The 21,872-nt window shown below is 40.3% G+C and overlaps 2 non-coding genes across 2 annotated transcripts; both read right to left on the reverse strand.

Annotated features, from left to right (window-relative positions):
* Positions 1-266: 266 nt before the first annotated feature.
* Positions 267-374, reverse strand: LOC130937894 (small nucleolar RNA R71). The gene has a single exon (XR_009069087.1). It is a non-coding gene; the product is annotated as a small nucleolar RNA R71 (small nucleolar RNA).
* Positions 375-8,660: 8,286 nt separating this feature from the next.
* On the reverse strand, positions 8,661-8,768 carry LOC130937896 (small nucleolar RNA R71). The gene has a single exon (XR_009069088.1). It is a non-coding gene; the product is annotated as a small nucleolar RNA R71 (small nucleolar RNA).
* Between the last annotated feature and the right edge of the window lie 13,104 nt (positions 8,769-21,872).

Raw genomic sequence — 21,872 nt, forward strand, 5'->3', positions numbered from 1 at the left:
TAGTTTCTCTAATGCAACAGAATTGCAAGTTCCATGGACTTCCATTGGAAGATCCTCATCAGTTCTTAGCTGAATTCTTGCAAATCTGTGACACTGTCAAGACTAATGGGGTAGACCCTGAGGTCTACAGACTTATGCTATTCCCTTTTGCTGTAAGAGACAGAGCTAGGACATGGTTGGACTCACAACCTAAAGAAAGCCTGGACTCATGGGAAAAGCTAGTCAATGCCTTTTTGGCAAAGTTCTTTCCACCTCAAAAATTGAGTAAGCTTAGAGTGGAAGTCCAAACCTTCAGACAGAAGGATGGAGAATCCCTCTATGAAGCTTGGGAAAGATACAAACAATTGATCAGAAAATGTCCCTCAGACATGCTTTCTGAATGGAGCATCATAGGTATTTTCTATGATGGTCTCTCTGAACTATCCAAGATGCTTTGGATAGCTCTGCTGGAGGATCTCTTCATTTGAAGAAGACGCCTACAGAAGCTCAAGAGCTAATTGAAATGGTTGCAAATAACCAATTCATGTACACTTCTGAAAGGAATCCTGTGAACAGTGGGACTAATCAGAAGAAAGGAGTTCTTGAGATTGATGCTCTGAATGCCATTCTGGCTCAGAATAAGATATTGACCCAACAAGTCAATTTGATTTCTCAAAGTCTGTCTGGAATGCAAAATGCACCAAGCAGTACTAAGGATGCTTCATCTGAAGAAGAAGCCTATGATCCTGAGAACCCTTCAATGGAAGAGGTGAATTACTTAGGAGAACCCTATGGAAACACCTATAATTCTTCATGGAGAAATCACCCAAATTTCTCATGGAAGAATCAAGAGAGACCTCAACAAGGTTTCAATAACAATAATGGTGGAAGAAACAGGTTTAGCAATGGCAAGCCTTTTCCATCATCTTCTCAGCAACAGACAGAGAATTCTAAGCAGAACCCCTCTGACTTAGCAACCATGGTCTCTGATCTAATCAAAACCACTCAAAGTTTCATGACTGAAACAAGGTCCTCCATTAGGAAATTGGAGGCACAAGTGGGACAGCTGAGCAAGAAAGTTACTGAACTCCCTCCTAGTACTCTCCCAAGCAACACAGAAGAAAATCCAAAAGGAGAGTGCAAGGCCATCAACATGGCCGAATTTGGAGAGGAAGGAGAGGAAGTGAACGCCACTGAGGAAGACCTCAGTGGGCGTGCACTGACCTCCATTGAGTTCCCCAATGAGGAACCATGGGAATCTGAGGCTCAAAATAAGACCATAGAGATTCCATTGGACTTACTTCTGCCTTTCATGAGCTCTGATGAGTATTCTTCCTCTGAAGAGGATGAGTATGTCACTGAAGAGCAAGTTGCTAAATACCTTGGAGCAATCATGATGCTAAATGACAAGTTATTTGGAAATGAGACTTGGGAGAATGAACCTCCTTTGCTCACCAAAGAACTGGATGACTTGTCTAGGCAGAAATTACCTCAAAAGAGACAAGATCCTGGGAAGTTTTCAATACCTTGTACCATAGGCAACATGACCTTCAAGAAGGCTCTGTGTGACTTAGGGTCAAGTGTAAACCTCATGCCTCTCTCTGTAATGGAGAAGCTAGGGATCTTTGAGGTGCAAGCTGCAAGAATCTCATTAGAGATGGCAGACAACTCAAGAAAACAAGCTCATGGACTTGTAGAGGATGTTTTGGTGAAGATTGAAAACCATTACATCCCTGCGGATTTCATAATCCTAGAGACTGGGAAGTGCATGGATGAAACCATCATCCTTGGCAGACCCTTCCTGGCCACAGCAAAGGCTGTGATTGATGTTGATAGAGGAGAGTTGATCATTCAAGTGAATGAAGAATCCTTGGTGTTTAAGGCTCAAGGATATCCATCTGTCATCATGGAGAGGAAGCATGAAGAGCTTCTCTCAAATCAGAGTCAAACAGAGCCCCCACAGTCAAACTCTAAGTTTGGTGTTGGGAGGCCACAACCAAACTCTAAGTTTGGTATTGAACCCACACATTCAAACTCTAAGTTTGGTGTTGGGAGGTTCCAACATTGCTCTGACAAAATGTGAGGCTCCATGAGAGCCATCTGTCAAGCTACTGACATTAAAGAAGCGCTTGTTGGGAGGCAACCCAATGTTATATTTTATCTATTTTCTTTTGTTATTTTATGTTTTTTGTAGGTTAATGATCATGAGAAGTCACAAAATCAATTGAAAAAGCAAAAACAGAATGAAAAACAGGAAGAAAAATAGCACACCCTGGAGGAAGAACTTACTGGCGTTTAAACGCCAGTAAGGCTAGCAGGTGGGCGTTTAACGCCCAGTCTGGCACCATTCTGGGCGTTTAACGCCAGAAAGAGGCACCAGACTGGCGTTAAACGCCAGAAAAGGGCAAGAACCTGGCGTTAAACGCCAGGAATGGGCACCAGCCCGGCGTTTAACGCCAGAAATGGCTCAAAACGTGATTTTGAATGCCATTTGGTGCAGGGATGACTTTTCCTTGACACCACAGGATCTGTGGACCCCACAGGATCCCCACCAACCCCACCACTCTCTCTCTCTTCTTCACCCATTCACCAATCACCTCAACTCCTCTTCCCCAAAAACCCTTCACCTATCAAATCCCTTCTTCCTCTTCACCACTCACATCCATCCTTCATAAAACCCCACCTACCTCACCATTCAAATTCAAACCACTTTCCCACCCAAACCCACCCTCACTTGACCGAACCATCACCCCCCTTCTCCTATATATACCCTTCTTCACCCCTTCATTTTCACACAACCTAAACACCACTTCTCCCCCTCTTTGGCCGAACACAAAGCCATTCCCTTCTTCCTTATTTCTTCTTCTTCTACTCTCTTCTTTCTTCTTTTGCTCGAGGACGAGCAAACCTTTTAAGTTTGGTGTGGTAAAAGCGTTGCTTTTTCGTTTTTCCATAACCATTTATGGCATCCAAGGCCGGAGAAACCTCTAGAAAGAGGAAAGGGAAGGCAAAAGCTTCTACCTCCGAGTCATGGGAGATGGAAAGATTCATCTCAAGGGTGCATGAAGACCACTTCTATGAAGTTGTGGCCTTGAAGAAGGTGATCCCCGAGGTCCCTTTTTCACTCAAAAAGGGTGAATATCCGGAGATTCGACATGAGATCCGAAGAAGAGGTTGGGAAATTCTTACCAATCCCATTCAACAAGTCGGAATCTTAATGGTTCAAGAGTTCTATGCCAATGCATGGATCACCAAGAACCATGATCAAAGTGTGAACCTGGACCCAAAGAATTATCTTACTATGGTTCGGGGGAAATACTTGGATTTTAGTCCGGAAAGTGTAAGGTTGGCATTCAATTTGCCCATGATGCAAGGGGATGAACACCCTTACACTAGAAGGGTCAACTTTGATCAAAGGTTGGACCAAGTCCTCACAGTCATATGTGAAGAGGGCGCTCAATGGAAGAGAGATTCAAGAGGCAAGCCGGTTCAATTGAGAAGGCATGACCTCAAACCCGTGGCTAGAGGATGGTTGGAGTTTATCCAACGCTCAATCATTCCCACTAGCAACCGGTCCGAAGTTACTGTAGACCGGGCCATCATGATTCATAGCATCATGATTGGAGAAAAAGTGGAAGTTCATGAGGTTATAGCCCAAGAACTCTATAAGGTGGCGGACAAGTCCTCTACCTTAGCAAGGTTAGCCTTTCCTCATCTCATTTGTCACCTCTGTTATTCAGTTGGAGTTGACATAGAGGGAGACATCCCCATTGATGAGGATAAGCCCATCACTAAGAAAAGGATGGAGCACACAAGAGACCCCACTCATCATGAGATCCCTGAGATGCCTCAAGGGATGCACTTTCCTCCACAAAACTATTGGGAGCAACTGAACACCTCCCTAGGAGAACTGAGTTCCAACATGGGATAACTAAGGGTGGAGCATCAAGAACACTCCATCATCCTCCATGAAATTAGAGAAGATCAAAGAATCATGAGAGAGGAGCAACAAAGACAAGGAAGAGACATTGAGGAGCTCAAGCACTCCATAGGATCTTCAAGAGGAAGAAAGAGCCGCCATCACTAAGGTGGACCCGTTCTTTAATCTCCTTGTTCTATATTTTCTGTTTTTCAAAATTTTCATGCTTATGTTTGGCTATGTTTGTGTCTTATGATCATTAGTGTCTTAGTGTCTATGCCTTAAAGTTATGAATGTCCTATGAATCCATCACCTTTCTTAAAAGAAAACTGTTTTTATTACAAAAGAACAAGAAGTACAGGATTTCGAATTCATCTTTAAAACTAGCTTAATTAGTTTGATGTGGTGACAATACTTTTTGTTTTCTGAATGTATGATTGAACAGTGCATATGTCTTTTGAATTTGTTGTTCATGAATGTTAAAATTGTTGGCTCTTGAAAGAATGATGAAAAAGGAGACATGTTACTGAGGATCTGAAAAATCATAAACATGATTCTTGAAGCAAGAAAAAGCAGTGAATACAAAAAAAGGAGAAAAAGAAGGAGAAAAACGAAAAAAAAGGAGAAAAAAAAAGGGAAAGAAAAAGAAAGAAATAAAGTTGTGATCCAAGGCAAAAAGAGTGTGCTTAAGAACCCTGGACACCTCTAATTGGGGACTTTAGCAAAGCTGAGTCACAATCTGAAAAGGTTCACCCAATTAAGTGTCTGTGGCATGTATGTATCCGGTGGTAATACTGGAAGACAGAGTGCTTTGGGCCACGGCCAAGACTCAATAAGTAGCTGTGTTCAAGAATCATCATACTTAACTAGGAGAATCAATAACACTATTTGGATTCTGAGTTCCTAAAGAAGCCAATCATTCTGAATTTCAAAGGATAAAGTGAGATGCCAAAACTGTTTGGAGGCAAAAAGCTACTAGTCCCGCTCATCTAATTTGGAGCTAAGTTTCATTGATAATTTGGAGTCTATAGTATATTCTCTTCTTTTTATCTTATTTGATTTTCAGTTGCTTGGGGACAAGCAACAATTTAAGTTTGGTGTTGTGATGAGCGGATAATTTGTACCCTTTTTGGCATTGTTTTTAGTATGTTTTTAGTAGTTTTAGTTAAGTTCTTAGTATATTTTTATTAGTTTTTAGTTAAAATTTACTTTTCTGGACTTTACTATGAGTTTGTGTGTTTTTCTGTGATTTCAGGTATTTTCTGGCTGAAATTGAGGGACCTGAGCAAAAATCTGATCCAGAGACTGAAAAGGACTGCAGATGCTGTTGGATTCTGACCTCCCTACACTCGAAGTGGATTTTCTGGAGCTACAGAAGCCCAATTGGCGCGCTCTCAACGGAGTTGGAAAGTAGACATCCTGGGCTTTCCAGAAATATATGATAGTCCATACTTTGCCCAAGATTTGATGGCCCAAACCGGCGTTCAAAGTCACGCTCAGAAATCCCAGCGTTAAACGCCGGAACTGGCACCTAAATGGGAGTTAAACGCCCAAACTGGCATAAAAGCTGGTGTTTAACTCCAAGAAGAGTCTCTACACGAAATTGCTTCATTGCTCAGCCCAAGCACACACCAAGTGGGCCCGGAAGTGGATTTTTATGTCATTTACTCATCTCTGTACACCCTAGGCTACTAGTTTCTTATAAATAGGACCTCTTACTATTGTATTTTCATCTTTTGATCACTTTAGATCTCTAGATCAATCTTTGGACATCTAGTTCTTAGATTATTGGGAGGCTGGCCTCACGGCCATGCCTAGACCTTGTTCTTATGTATTTTCAACGGTGGAGTTTCTACACACCATAGATTAAGGTGTGGAGCTCTGCTGTACCTCGAGTATTAATGCAATTACTATTGTTCTTCTATTCAATTCCGCTTGTTCTTTGTCCAAGATATTCATTTGCACCCAAGAACATGATGAATGTGATGATTATGTGACGCTCATCATCATTCTCACTCATGAACAAAGTGACTGACAACCACTCTTGTTCTACAAGCAAACGAGGCTCTAATGTTTATCTCTTGGATTCTTTAACCGGAGTCTTTGTGGTATAGGCGAGAACTGATGGTGGCATTCAAGAGAATCCGGAAGGTCTAACCTTGTCTGTGGTATTCTGAGTAGGATTCAATGATTGAATGACTGTGACATGCTTCAAACTCCTAGCAGGCGGGGCGTTAGTGACAGACGCAAAAGAATCACTGGATTCTATTCCGGCCTGACCGAGAACCGACAGCTGATTAGCCATATGCTGTGACAGAGCATAGGAACATTTTCACTGAGAGGATGGGAGGTAGCCACTGACAACGGTGAAACCCTTGCATAAGCTTGCCATGGAAAGGAGTAAGAAGGATTGGATGAAGACAGTAGGAAAACAGAGAGACGGAAGGGAAGGCATCTTCATACGCTTATCTGAAGTTCCTACCAATGAATTACATAAGTACCTCTATCTTTATCTTTATGCTTTATTCGTATATCACTATACCCATTTGAGTCTGCCTGACTAAGATTTACAAGGTGACCATAGCTTGCTTCATACCAACAATCTCCGTGGGATCGACCCTTACTCACGTAAGGTTTATTACTTGGACGACCCAGTGCACTTGCTGGTTAGTTGTGCAAAGTTGTGTAGTGATCACAATTTCGCGCACCAAGTTTTTGGCGCCGTTGCCGGGGATTGTTTTGTGTATGGACAACTGACGGCTCATCTTGTTGCTTAGATTAGGTATTTTTCTTCAGAGTTCTTAAGAATGAATTCTAGTGTTTCAAGGTGATGTTCTTATCATCACCAAAGCTGATTGATTCTCATCAATTTAGCTCTTGAATGCAATGTCCTGCTGAAGCTTGGCTAGCCATGTCTAATTCCTTTAGACTAAAGCTTTAGACTAACATTGCATGATTCCTGGAATTCTTATTAAGAATTTTGATACCTTTATTTTCTTTTCATATAATTTTCGAAAAAGCACAAAAAAAATTACAAAATCATAAAATCCAAAAATTTCTTGTTTGAGTCTAGTGTCTCATTTTAAGTTTGGTGTCAATTGCATGCATTCATTCATGTGTCTTAAGGATCTTCAAGATGTTGTTGATGATTTCTTACTCTAATCTTTAAATTCTCTTGACTTGAGTGTTTTGTGTGTCTCATATGCATTCTCATTAGTGTCAGTAGTATACAAACTGCTAAGTTTGGTGTCTTGCATGCATTGTTATTTGACTTTAGCTGCATTTTGATTATTAAAAATCCAAAAATATTTTTAATTTGTGTCTTCTCAAGTCAATAATACAGAGAATTGAAGATTCAGAACATACAGCAGAGGAATTGCACAGAAAAAGCTGGGCGTTCAAAACGCCCAGTGAAGAAGGACAGACTGGCGTTTAAACGCCAGCCAGGGTACCTGGTTGGGCGTTTAACGCCCAAAAGGGTATAGTTTTGGGCGTTAAACGCCAGAATGTGCACCATTCTGGGCGTTTAACGCCAGGATGGCACATGGGGGAGGATTTTGTTTTCAAATCAATTTTTTTTTTCAAGTTTTCAAAGTTTTTCAAAATCAAATCTTTTTCAAATCATATCTTTTCAATCAAATGTTTTCAAAATCAATTTCTTTCCTTTTTCAAAGATACTTGCTAACAATTAATGATTTGATTGAACATTTCAAGTATGTTGCCTTTTCTGTTGAGAAAGGTTTAATGTTTGAATCATATATTTTCTTGTTAGGCAAGTCATTAATTTTTTTAAATCTTTTTTAAAATTGTTTTCAAATCATATTTTCTCAATCACATCTTTTTAAAACCAATCATATCTTCTTAACCTCATCTTTTTCAAAATAGTTTTTAATCAAATCTTTTTGTTTTCTAATTTCAAAATCTTTTTCAAAAATTACTTGATCTCTTTCCCACTCTTAATTTTCGAAAATTATCAATCAACTTTCAAAATGTTTTTAAAATCTTTATAACTTAATTTTCGAAAATTTCTTCCTCTCTTCTCACATCCTTCCATTTATGGACTAACACTATTCCTTAATGCAAAATTCGAACTCCATCTTCTTTGATAAGTTCGAATTTCCTACCTCCTTCTTCTATTTTTCTGTTCTTCTGACACCTCAAGGAATCTCTATACTGTGACATAGAGGATTCCACATTTTCTTGTTTTCTTCTCTTTCATATGAGCAGGAGCAGAGACAAAGGCATTCTTGTTGAAGCTGACCCTGAACCTGAAAGGACCTTGAAGCGAAAGCTAAGAGAAGCTAAGGCACAATTCTCTATAGAGGACCTAACAGAAATCTTCAAAGAAGAAGAACCCATGGCAGCCGAAAACAACAACAATGCAAACAATGCAAGGAAGGTGCTGGGTGACTTTACTGCACCTACCCCCGACTTCTATGGGAGAAGCATCTCTATCCCTGCCATTGGAGCAAACAACTTTGAGCTTAAGCCTCAATTAGTTTCTCTAATGCAACAGAATTGCAAGTTCCATGGACTTCCATTGGAAGATCCTCATCAGTTCTTAGCTGAATTCTTGCAAATCTGTGACACTGTCAAGACTAATGGGGTAGACCCTGAGGTCTACAGACTTATGCTATTCCCTTTTGCTGTAAGAGACAGAGCTAGGACATGGTTGGACTCACAACCTAAAGAAAGCCTGGACTCATGGGAAAAGCTAGTCAATGCCTTTTTGGCAAAGTTCTTTCCACCTCAAAAATTGAGTAAGCTTAGAGTGGAAGTCCAAACCTTCAGACAGAAGGATGGAGAATCCCTCTATGAAGCTTGGGAAAGATACAAACAATTGATCAGAAAATGTCCCTCAGACATGCTTTCTGAATGGAGCATCATAGGTATTTTCTATGATGGTCTCTCTGAACTATCCAAGATGCTTTGGATAGCTCTGCTGGAGGATCTCTTCATTTGAAGAAGACGCCTACAGAAGCTCAAGAGCTAATTGAAATGGTTGCAAATAACCAATTCATGTACACTTCTGAAAGGAATCCTGTGAACAGTGGGACTAATCAGAAGAAAGGAGTTCTTGAGATTGATGCTCTGAATGCCATTCTGGCTCAGAATAAGATATTGACCCAACAAGTCAATTTGATTTCTCAAAGTCTGTCTGGAATGCAAAATGCACCAAGCAGTACTAAGGATGCTTCATCTGAAGAAGAAGCCTATGATCCTGAGAACCCTTCAATGGAAGAGGTGAATTACTTAGGAGAACCCTATGGAAACACCTATAATTCTTCATGGAGAAATCACCCAAATTTCTCATGGAAGAATCAAGAGAGACCTCAACAAGGTTTCAATAACAATAATGGTGGAAGAAACAGGTTTAGCAATGGCAAGCCTTTTCCATCATCTTCTCAGCAACAGACAGAGAATTCTAAGCAGAACCCCTCTGACTTAGCAACCATGGTCTCTGATCTAATCAAAACCACTCAAAGTTTCATGACTGAAACAAGGTCCTCCATTAGGAAATTGGAGGCACAAGTGGGACAGCTGAGCAAGAAAGTTACTGAACTCCCTCCTAGTACTCTCCCAAGCAACACAGAAGAAAATCCAAAAGGAGAGTGCAAGGCCATCAACATGGCCGAATTTGGAGAGGAAGGAGAGGAAGTGAACGCCACTGAGGAAGACCTCAGTGGGCGTGCACTGACCTCCATTGAGTTCCCCAATGAGGAACCATGGGAATCTGAGGCTCAAAATAAGACCATAGAGATTCCATTGGACTTACTTCTGCCTTTCATGAGCTCTGATGAGTATTCTTCCTCTGAAGAGGATGAGTATGTCACTGAAGAGCAAGTTGCTAAATACCTTGGAGCAATCATGATGCTAAATGACAAGTTATTTGGAAATAAGACTTGGGAGAATGAACCTCCTTTGCTCACCAAAGAACTGGATGACTTGTCTAGGCAGAAATTACCTCAAAAGAGACAAGATCCTGGGAAGTTTTCAATACCTTGTACCATAGGCAACATGACCTTCAAGAAGGCTCTGTGTGACTTAGGGTCAAGTGTAAACCTCATGCCTCTCTCTGTAATGGAGAAGCTAGGGATCTTTGAGGTGCAAGCTGCAAGAATCTCATTAGAGATGGCAGACAACTCAAGAAAACAAGCTCATGGACTTGTAGAGGATGTTTTGGTGAAGATTGAAAACCATTACATCCCTGCGGATTTCATAATCCTAGAGACTGGGAAGTGCATGGATGAAACCATCATCCTTGGCAGACCCTTCCTGGCCACAGCAAAGGCTGTGATTGATGTTGATAGAGGAGAGTTGATCATTCAAGTGAATGAAGAATCCTTGGTGTTTAAGGCTCAAGGATATCCATCTGTCATCATGGAGAGGAAGCATGAAGAGCTTCTCTCAAATCAGAGTCAAACAGAGCCCCCACAGTCAAACTCTAAGTTTGGTGTTGGGAGGCCACAACCAAACTCTAAGTTTGGTATTGAACCCACACATTCAAACTCTAAGTTTGGTGTTGGGAGGTTCCAACATTGCTCTGACAAAATGTGAGGCTCCATGAGAGCCATCTGTCAAGCTACTGACATTAAAGAAGCGCTTGTTGGGAGGCAACCCAATGTTATATTTTATCTATTTTCTTTTGTTATTTTATGTTTTTTGTAGGTTGATGATCATGAGAAGTCACAAAATCAATTGAAAAAGCAAAAACAGAATGAAAAACAGGAAGAAAAACAGCACACCCTGGAGGAAGAACTTACTGGCGTTTAAACGCCAGTAAGGCTAGCAGGTGGGCGTTTAACGCCCAGTCTGGCACCATTCTGGGCGTTTAACGACAGAAAGGGGCACCAGACTGGCGTTAAACGCCAGAAAAGGGCAAGAACCTGGCGTTAAACGCCAGGAATGGGCACCAGCCCGGCGTTTAACGCCAGAAATGGCTCAAAACGTGATTTTGAATGCCATTTGGTGCAGGGATGACTTTTCCTTGACACCACAGGATCTGTGGACCCCACAGGATCCCCACCAACCCCACCACTCTCTCTCTCTTCTTCACCCATTCACCAATCACCTCAACTCCTCTTCCCCAAAAACCCTTCACCTATCAAATCCCTTCTTCCTCTTCACCACTCACATCCATCCTTCATAAAACCCCACCTACCTCACCATTCAAATTCAAACCACTTTCCCACCCAAACCCACCCTCACTTGACCGAACCATCACCCCCCTTCTCCTATATATACCCTTCTTCACCCCTTCATTTTCACACAACCTAAACACCACTTCTCCCCCTCTTTGGCCGAACACAAAGCCATTCCCTTCTTCCTCATTTCTTCTTCTTCTACTCTCTTCTTTCTTCTTTTGCTCGAGGACGAGCAAACCTTTTAAGTTTGGTGTGGTAAAAGCGTTGCTTTTTCGTTTTTCCATAACCATTTATGGCATCCAAGGCCGGAGAAACCTCTAGAAAGAGGAAAGGAAAGGCAAAAGCTTCTACCTCCGAGTCATGGGAGATGGAAAGATTCATCTCAAGGGTGCATCAAGACCACTTCTATGAAGTTGTGGCCTTGAAGAAGGTGATCCCCGAGGTCCCTTTTTCACTCAAAAAGGGTGAATATCCGGAGATTCGACATGAGATCCGAAGAAGAGGTTGGGAAATTCTTACCAATCCCATTCAACAAGTCGGAATCTTAATGGTTCAAGAGTTCTATGCCAATGCATGGATCACCAAGAACCATGATCAAAGTGTGAACCCGGACCCAAAGAATTATCTTACTATGGTTCGGGGGAAATACTTGGATTTTAGTCCGGAAAGTGTAAGGTTGGCATTCAATTTGCCCATGATGCAAGGGGATGAACACCCTTACACTAGAAGGGTCAACTTTGATCAAAGGTTGGACCAAGTCCTCACAGTCATATGTGAAGAGGGCGCTCAATGGAAGAGAGATTCAAGAGGCAAGCCGGTTCAATTGAGAAGGCATGACCTCAAACCCGTGGCTAGAGGATGGTTGGAGTTTATCCAACGCTCAATCATTCCCACTAGCAACCGGTCCGAAGTTACTGTAGACCGGGCCATCATGATTCATAGCATCATGATTGGAGAAAAGTGGAAGTTCATGAGGTTATAGCCCAAGAACTCTATAAGGTGGCGGACAAGTCCTCTACCTTAGCAAGGTTAGCCTTTCCTCATCTCATTTGTCACCTCTGTTATTCAGTTGGAGTTGACATAGAGGGAGACATCCCCATTGATGAGGATAAGCCCATCACTAAGAAAAGGATGGAGCACACAAGAGACCCCACTCATCATGAGATCCCTGAGATGCCTCAAGGGATGCACTTTCCTCCACAAAACTATTGGGAGCAACTGAACACCTCCCTAGGAGAACTGAGTTCCAACATGGGATAACTAAGGGTGGAGCATCAAGAACACTCCATCATCCTCCATGAAATTAGAGAAGATCAAAGAATCATGAGAGAGGAGCAACAAAGACAAGGAAGAGACATTGAGGAGCTCAAGCACTCCATAGGATCTTCAAGAGGAAGAAAGAGCCGCCATCACTAAGGTGGACCCGTTCTTTAATCTCCTTGTTCTATATTTTCTGTTTTTCAAAATTTTCATGCTTATGTTTGGCTATGTTTGTGTCTTATGATCATTAGTGTCTTAGTGTCTATGCCTTAAAGTTATGAATGTCCTATGAATCCATCACCTTTCTTAAAAGAAAACTGTTTTTATTACAAAAGAACAAGAAGTACAGGATTTCGAATTCATCTTTAAAACTAGCTTAATTAGTTTGATGTGGTGACAATACTTTTTGTTTTCTGAATGTATGATTGAACAGTGCATATGTCTTTTGAATTTGTTGTTCATGAATGTTAAAATTGTTGGCTCTTGAAAGAATGATGAAAAAGGAGACATGTTACTGAGGATCCGAAAAATCATAAACATGATTCTTGAAGCAAGAAAAAGCAGTGAATACAAAAAAAAGGAGAAAAAGAAGGAGAAAAACGAAAAAAAAAGGAGAAAGAAAAAAAAAGGGAAAGAAAAAGAAAGAAATAAAGTTGTGATCCAAGGCAAAAAGAGTGTGCTTAAGAACCCTGGACACCTCTAATTGGGGACTTTAGCAAAGCTGAGTCACAATCTGAAAAGGTTCACCCAATTAAGTGTCTGTGGCATGTATGTATCCGGTGGTAATACTGGAAGACAGAGTGCTTTGGGCCACGGCCAAGACTCAATAAGTAGCTGTGTTCAAGAATCATCATACTTAACTAGGAGAATCAATAACACTATTTGGATTCTGAGTTCCTAAAGAAGCCAATCATTCTGAATTTCAAAGGATAAAGTGAGATGCCAAAACTGTTTGGAGGCAAAAAGCTACTAGTCCCGCTCATCTAATTTGGAGCTAAGTTTCATTGATAATTTGGAGTCTATAGTATATTCTCTTCTTTTTATCTTATTTGATTTTCAGTTGCTTGGGGACAAGCAACAATTTAAGTTTGGTGTTGTGATGAGCGGATAATTTGTACCCTTTTTGGCATTGTTTTTAGTATGTTTTTAGTAGTTTTAGTTAAGTTCTTAGTATATTTTTATTAGTTTTTAGTTAAAATTCACTTTTCTGGACTTTACTATGAGTTTGTGTGTTTTTCTGTGATTTCAGGTATTTTCTGGCTGAAATTGAGGGACCTGAGCAAAAATCTGATCCAGAGACTGAAAAGGACTGCAGATGCTGTTGGATTCTGACCTCCCTACACTCGAAGTGGATTTTCTGGAGCTACAGAAGCCCAATTGGCGCGCTCTCAACGGCGTTGGAAAGTAGACATCCTGGGCTTTCCAGAAATATATGATAGTCCATACTTTGCCCAAGATTTGATGGCCCAAACCGGCGTTCAAAGTCACCCTCAGAAATCCCAGCGTTAAACGCCGGAACTGGCACCTAAATGGGAGTTAAACGCCCAAACTGGCATAAAAGCTGGTGTTTAACTCCAAGAAGAGTCTCTACACGAAATTGCTTCATTGCTCAGCCCAAGCACACACCAAGTGGGCCCGGAAGTGGATTTTTATGTCATTTACTCATCTCTGTACACCCTAGGCTACTAGTTTCTTATAAATAGGACCTCTTACTATTGTATTTTCATCTTTTGATCACTTTAGATCTCTAGATCAATCTTTGGACATCTAGTTCTTAGATTATTGGGAGGCTGGCCTCACGGCCATGCCTAGACCTTGTTCTTATGTATTTTCAACGGTGGAGTTTCTACACACCATAGATTAAGGTGTGGAGCTCTGCTGTACCTCGAGTATTAATGCAATTACTATTGTTCTTCTATTCAATTCCGCTTGTTCTTTGTCCAAGATATTCATTTGCACCCAAGAACATGATGAATGTGATGATTATGTGACGCTCATCATCATTCTCACTCATGAACAAAGTGACTGACAACCACTCTTGTTCTACAAGCAAACGAGGCTCTAATGTTTATCTCTTGGATTCTTTAACCGGAGTCTTTGTGGTATAGGCGAGAACTGATGGCGGCATTCAAGAGAATCCGGAAGGTCTAACCTTGTCTGTGGTATTCTGAGTAGGATTCAATGATTGAATGACTGTGACATGCTTCAAACTCCTAGCAGGCGGGGCGTTAGTGACAGACGCAAAAGAATCACTGGATTCTATTCCGGCCTGACCGAGAACCGACAGCTGATTAGCCATATGCTGTGACAGAGCATAGGAACATTTTCACTGAGAGGATGGGAGGTAGCCACTGACAACGGTGAAACCCTTGCATAAGCTTGCCATGGAAAGGAGTAAGAAGGATTGGATGAAGACAGTAGGAAAACAGAGAGACGGAAGGGAAGGCATCTTCATACGCTTATCTGATGTTCCTACCAATGAATTACATAAGTACCTCTATCTTTATCTTTATGCTTTATTCGTATATCACTATACCCATTTGAGTCTGCCTGACTAAGATTTACAAGGTGACCATAGCTTGCTTCATACCAACAATCTCCGTGGGATCGACCCTTACTCACGTAAGGTTTATTACTTGGACGACCCAGTGCACTTGCTGGTTAGTTGTGCAAAGTTGTGTAGTGATCACAATTTCGCGCACCATTCAACTCATCTTATGATCAAACAAATTTTATGGGATATTACCCACCATCACCAATCTCTAATGGTGGTTGGGAATATCACCAAGAAATCACAGATTCTGAGCACTCCAATCCATGGAAATTTGCTTCACAGACATAAGATGAGCAAGAAAACTATATGGGATATTTTCTTCCACCACAAAATGATGCTAGTCATGATTCTAATGGTGGCTGGGAAGGAAATTCTAATGCTCCATATGATATTCATCCAAAGATATCATCACTTGACCATGCTTCAACAAAAAGCCTCTATCAAAATTCACCACCCACACAAACTTCCATGAACCAAAGCCTCTCAAAGCTTGAGACCATGTTTGAAAAATATGAGAGGGAGGCACAGATATCCTGGAACGAGCAAGAGAATTCATTCAAAAACATGGAAATAATGTTAGCTCAATTGGTGAGTGCAACAAGGAAAGAGGAAAAACAAGAGGAAGAGGCTACTAAGTCAAGTGAATTTTTAGTGAAGAAGGAAGAGGTGGTGGAAATATTTGAACCTGAAACTGCACTTGAGATGACAAGAGCACATGACAACTCACAACTCTCACAAACTTCCCTGGACCAAAATGCCTCAACACTTGAATCCATGATTGAAAGGTATGAAGAGGAGATGAAGAAAGCTTGCGAAGATCAACAAACCTCCTCCATGAAAGAGCTATTAAAGCAAATGTTGGGTGCAAAGAAAGGAGTGGAGGATCAAGAAAGTGAGGAAGTCATTCCAGAAAATTTAAACTCAAGTGAAGCAGAGAAGTACATAGAAGAAAAGCTCATGTAACCACCAATTCAAAAAGCTCTGGATGAATACGAAACTCCAATAATCACACAGCAACCAAGTCTTGAATCCAAAAGAGTGAAGGCAACTAGCAAGAACACCAATTCTATCCCTACTCCAGCAAGCAAGATCAATCAAGCCATTTGCAAAAGGAAGCTTGCTGAGAAGAGGCCAAGAGAAGGGACAACAGCTAAAACTTTTCCCCCCTTGAGGTCATACCTCCTAACAAACTAGAAGAAGAGGAAGAAAGTAAAGAACAACATGTCAAGCTAATGACACTAAAAGAGCACTTGTTGGGAGGTAACCTAACCGTAGGTATAATTTCTCTTCTCTGCTTTGTTTTCTTTCTTTGCTTTGTTTAAATTCAATAAATTGGCATATGGTTACATTCTAAGTTTGGTGTTGCCCTGCAACAAATTGTTTTCAACTCTTTTGGATGATTGCATCAATTCTACATGAAAGTGTCACACTAAGATTCTAAGTTTGGTGTGCCACTTATTTTTCTATGCAACTCATCCAGCAATATCACTTGTCTGCATAATCATATTGCCTTTGCATTGTTATTTTTCTTTTGTTTTGATAGTTCGTTTGCATTCTCTTTGTTTTAGTCACCTTTTTTTATTTTTTTGTTTTCTTTTATTAATTGTTTTTGTTAATACATCACCAAGAGATCCTTATTCATGACAAATCTTGGCTTGGTGATTGTATTCAACAAATAACAGTTTCTTTTGTTTAGCTTTAGTTCAAATAAATTGACATATGGTTGCATTCTAAGTTTGGTGTTGCTATGCAACAAAATTTGGTTCTAATTCTTACAAGATACTTGCATTAATTCCAAGTGAAAGTGTCACACTAAGTTTGGTGTGCCACTTATCTTTTATGCAATGTATTGTGCACACCTTCTTATCTATGCAATCAAAATGTCTTTGTCTCTTGTGCCATGATTGTTATCTTTAATTTTGCTTGCTTAAAACACATGTGCTACTAACATATCATTGTGTAAGACATTCATGATCCATCTTAGCCCCATAGCCATTGTTCTAATTGTTGCTTGAGGATGAGCAAGCATTCTGAGTTTGTATGGGAAGGAGAAGAATGGGAGGAAAACGACAACAATAGTGAAGATGAACTACAAGGTTGTAGAGTTCCTTTTCTTCTCATTTGTTTCCAGCACTTAAATTGCATGATTGTCTTATTATCTTCTCTGTTTACATGTTTGGTATGAATAAGCATAATTTGAATCTTGATTTATAATATGTTGCTGTGGCATTATAACTACCAACTTGAGCTTTGTGAATTCAAAAGCAATAAAACATCATGATCATAAACAAACAAGGAATTAAAGAAGAATTTAGCATGTGCATACAAGTATTGGAAAGCTAGTATGATTGATTGTTGCTCAATTGCATTGGATTTTATTTAATTGAAGTTTTTCATCTAGTACATTTTGTGAAATCTTTTGAAATCATGAAAACCTTGAAGAAGCAAATACAATTAAAGCAAGAAAAGAAAAAGGGAAAAAATGAGAAAGCTAAAGGCTCTGAGTACCAATGGCAATTTATTTGCTAAATGCTTGTGGTGTTTATGTATCAAGCCAAATGCTTGAAAACAAAACACTTAGAAGTCAAGGCTAGGCTCAAGTGCAAAAGCACTCCCTCAAAGCTCAAGGCTCTGAGCATCAATGATTAGAGAGTCAAGAAAAGAAAAGAAAAATGAGCTTAATGAAGTCCTCTAATTAAATGCTTGTGGTGCTTATGTATCAAGTGGTAATACTTGAAAACAAAGCATTTAGAAGTCGTAGCTTTGTTATCAACTCATGGGGCAAAACACCCAAAAGGAGAAGCTAAAAAAAAAAATCAAAAGCTTGTTTCAAGGAAGAATTATAAGAAAAAGATTTCATAAAATAAGGTAGATAGAAGCATCAATCATTTACATCTCTTTTGTAATTGTAGCATGCATAGAAAACTAGCTTGCCATGAACATTAACTTGCTACTCTTCTTACCTTGGATTGTCAATTTCTATTGCATGATTCTTCTCTTGCTTGGGGACAAGCAAGGTTTAAGTTTGGTGTTGTGATGACATGTCATCATATACCTATTTTTCTATGCTTTTTCATACAAGAAATTGATGAATTGTGCTTAAATATTGAATGCTTTTGTACTTAATTGGTATATTTCCTTGATCTTTTAATTTTATAAATCTTGTAGGAAATAAGAAGAAAAAGAAGCAAAGAAGCACAAAAAAAGGAGAAAAAAAGAGCTTTGGGACACACTTTGAAGTGGAGCACACTTTGGAGCCTTAGGCCACGCTTTTAAAAGCGTGGCCCATGACCAAATTAAAGAAGAGAGCAACCAGCACACACACTGCCCTGCTCTTGCCAAGGGCAGGGCAGAATCATGATGAAACAAAGTGAGGTTGGAGCAAATTTTCGCTAAGTTAAAATCTGGCCGCTCACAGCATGACCATGCCTACTTCAAAGGGCTATAACTTGAGCTACAGACGTCCGATTGATGTGCTTCCAGTTGCGTTGGAAAGCTGACACTTAGAGCTTTCCAACGATATATAGCAATCCATATTTGGCGTATATTTGAGGTAGGAACGAAAGGCATCTTTAAGAGCCAAAAATAAGCGAAAATAAACCAAAGTGCTTCCACCAAGGCTTGAAGCTGGAGCCTCACCCCAAAACAAAGTAGCGCTCAATTTTCTGCCCTGCCCTCTTGGAGAGCAGGGCAATGTCGTGCTCTTCATGGAAAATCCAGGAAAAAATTGCTCCTCAAGTGCTTTCACCAAGGTTCGAACACAAGACCTTTAAGGAAGTAAAGGCTTAGGCTTGGCGCACACAAGCGCATCATGGCACGGTCAAGGAACGTGGTGCGCGTACAAGACACACCAAGGCAACATTGCCCTGCCCTCCACAAGGGCAGGGTAGCATCCTCACACACCAAGCTCGCACGCAATGAGCCGCACGCACAATTTCCCTGCTCTGCCCTCCACAAGGGCAGGGCAGCCTCCTGGGAGCAAATAATCATGGGCCAAAAGTTCAATTTCATATAAATTCAATTCCTCACCAAATTGAATCAAGGCCATCCAAGACCCATTCTCCCTCAAATCCAAAGCAAGCTAAGCCCACATCATCACTCAAAGGCACAAGAACAATCTAGAATTAGGATTTTCATTTAATTTGTTTTTCATGTCAATTTCATTTTATTTTGTAAAGCCTATATAAAGCATCATTTCCATCTTTGTAGAGACGCCCCCATTAGAGAATATTGGAGGGCAGCTCCATTAGAAAGCTCTCTTAGTTTTCATTTTCATTTTGGATCTTGGGTGGAGAATTGAAGAACTTCTGTTTCAATTCCACCTTGAGATCTCTTGTTAATCTTTCTGCATAATTCAAAATTTATTTGCTGTTTTAAATCTTCTTCTTCTGCAACTCCAGCTTTTCTGTTTTGGATCTTGAATTGAGGTTGAAGAGCTCCATTGATTCAAATTCTGAGAATCATCTTCCACTCTTCCTCTCAATTGATCTAAGGATTGGGTTTTAATCTTCTCTGCTATTTTTAAACCTCAGTTTCTTCTGCAATATATTTTCTGACTGAGCAAAGGAGAATTGAGATCCAGATTTGCTTCCTGAGTTCATTGCTCTTCTTGGATCCTCAAATTCTCTTTTAGATTTTACGATTGAGCTAAGTTTCTTTCTGTCTTGTTCTTCAAGCAATTTTTCATTTCTGTTTGAATCTGCTGCAAGTTACTGCATCTTTTACTTCTCTGTTTGATTGCCATTTACAATTTCTTGTTTGATTTCTTGAATCCCAGCTCCTGAAATCCTTTTATTCTTCCTGCAATTTAAATTTTCAGTTGCTTGATCTATTGCTTCCTTTAATTTCCAGCACCCACTCCCCTTTACATTTAATGCAATTTACATTTCTTGTCATTTAAGATTCTTGCAATTTACATTTCTTGCTCTTTAAGTTACTTGCCAATTTACTTTCTGCATCTTTAAGATTTTTGCCATTTACTTTTTGTTGGCTACATTTCATCCAATATCCCTTCAATGTTAGCTTGACTAAACTAATCACCCACTAAAGTTGCTTGATCCATCAATCCCTGTGGGATCGACCTCACTCTAAGTGAGTTATTACTACTTGATGCGACCCGGTATACTTGCCGGTTGGATATGTGTGTTGGAAATTCGTCTTTCCACAAAAACACCATCAGGACCTATGTCTTGCTCAACAAAACTCATGATGCACTACTTCTCCCAACATACCCGAACCAACCCCTTCCCTCTCACCATCATTTTCTAGCTTGTCTAATTTACCTTGTCATCATATCTCTCTACACCCTCTTCATGAACATTTTCTTTATGCTTGAGGACAAGCATTCATCTAAGTTTGGTGTGGGAGATTCGACCATTGCAAGTGAATCTCAATGGCCTCATCATCAAGAGATAGGAGGGACAAGCAACCTATAGAAGATGAAGGACAAAACACCTTTGATCGAAGAAGATTCAAATCCAAACACAATGAGCGCATCTTTAGTTGGATGTCAGGCAAAGATGTTGTTCCGGAGTTACCTTTCAAGCTAAGAAAGGAGGAATACTCTGAGATACAAAAAATAATCAGGAAGAGGGGATGGGAGCTTCTTTGTAACCAACCTCAAGAAGTGAGCATGCTTCTCATTCATGAGTTCTACACTAATGTGATAAGAGAATTTGAGGATGAAGAGCCGTACATGAGCTATGTAAGAGGGGTGACTGTTGACTTTAGTCCAAACGCCATCAACAGGGTGCTAAAGGTCAAACCAAAACGGTTCAGACAAGCTAGCTATGGGGAAAGGGTCCAAGATATATGGATGTGTTAAGTGACTTATGCAGAGTAGGCACGGATTGGGTGTTGGATTCACATGGACAACCACTCAAACTTCGAAGAGGTGATCTTATACCTCAAGCAAAAGGATGGCATGACATAGTGAGGAGATCATTGATCTCTACTTCAAATAATTCCGAAGTAACAGTGAATAGAGCAATAATGATCCACTGCATAATGAAGGGAGGGGAGATCAATGTTGGAGAAATTATAGCCAACAACATCATTGACATAGCTCAAAAGGTCAAACAGGACAGCTGGCTAGGATATCCTAGTACTATTCTACGCTTATGTGAAGAAGCTAGAGTGCCTCTGGAAGAATTTGAAGAAACTGACGTGGTTTCTATTGGAAAACCTCTCACCAGGGAAAGGTTAGAATTTGTCACCACAACCCAATTGGAAAGACAACCTTTAGCAAGAAGAAAGAAAAGGAAAGAAGCAAGACAGGAGGAGGAGCCTCAAGAAATGGAAGAACCCCATTCCTTAAACATGAATCAACTCCAAGCTGCCTTGGAAGGAATCTCGGGGCAATATTCACAAATTCAAAGAAGCCAAGAGGAACAAGCTCAGCAACAAAGGGACCTTTGGCAGTTGATGGATCAACAAAGAGGAGTTCAAGTTCAATGGATGAGCCAACAAAATGAATACCAAACACACATGATGGAACTACAACAAGAACAATATGCCAAGATGCATGAAGCCATCAACAATTCAACTGCTGAATATGAAAAAGCCATGGAGAAAGTAATACAAGAACAAGCTCAACTAAGGAAAGAGCAAGCTCAGCAAAGGGAGCTTCTCCATAGGTTGGATGCTGGACATGATACATTTCACAAAGAGTTCAATGAAAGCAGAATGTTCAGGGAAGCCAGGCATAAAGACAGACTCGACTATGATATATGCTCCCAAGAAAAGCTCAGTTACCTTTGTGGAGCACCCCCATTACTCAACCCACAAATCAAAAGTTTTAATGAAGCTCGCAAGATATTTGAAGAGCAGGAACTTGCAAGGATGATATTCAATGCTCAGAGGCTAAAGGAAACAATGATAAGCTCAGGAGTATGGCAAAGAGAAGAGGGGGACTCAACAACAAAAAAACAAGGAGAACTGAGAAGGAAAAAGAAAGAAGATCCAAAGGGGGACTCAACAACGAAACAACAAGGAGAACTGAGAAAGAAAAAGAAAG

Source organism: Arachis stenosperma, chromosome 6 (assembly GCF_014773155.1).
Source record: "Arachis stenosperma cultivar V10309 chromosome 6, arast.V10309.gnm1.PFL2, whole genome shotgun sequence".
NCBI lineage: Eukaryota > Viridiplantae > Streptophyta > Magnoliopsida > Fabales > Fabaceae > Arachis > Arachis stenosperma.